Genomic DNA, 528 nt, shown 5'->3' on the forward strand with positions numbered 1-528 from the left:
TTTTCATGATTGAAACGATTATAAAAAGTACACAAAAACTCAGAGTTCATTAATCCTCAGCTTATAAGCAAAATTGAAAAGAATGTAATTAGATTTTACCAGACTAGGCAATTTTATGATTAACGTGAGACTATTAATCCTCATCTTGAGCTTATTACTTAAACTGTCGAGGGAAACCGAATTATGTCTATGTTAAACAAAAATGAAATCAAATTGCAGAAATAGAAAAGAGCTGATTAAATATAGAGGCTAAGTCTTTATTTCACAGGAGACCTAAAATATGACTAAACTAATTTCTCAAAGGAAACATTATCTATATACCCTTACTATGAGGTCCTTGCAAAAATACCCTTATGAACCTTTACAAATATCCCTAAGCTTAATACATTACTAAAATACCCTCTTTTGTGTAATGTATATACAAAACCACTAACTACTAGTAAAAAAAAAAGAAAAACCTATACTCCATTGTCCACCACCACCACCACTGTCCGCCGACCACCACCACCACCACTGTCCGCCGACCAC

The sequence above is a fragment of the Papaver somniferum genome, chromosome 4 (assembly GCF_003573695.1).
Source record: "Papaver somniferum cultivar HN1 chromosome 4, ASM357369v1, whole genome shotgun sequence".
Classification (NCBI taxonomy): domain Eukaryota; kingdom Viridiplantae; phylum Streptophyta; class Magnoliopsida; order Ranunculales; family Papaveraceae; genus Papaver; species Papaver somniferum.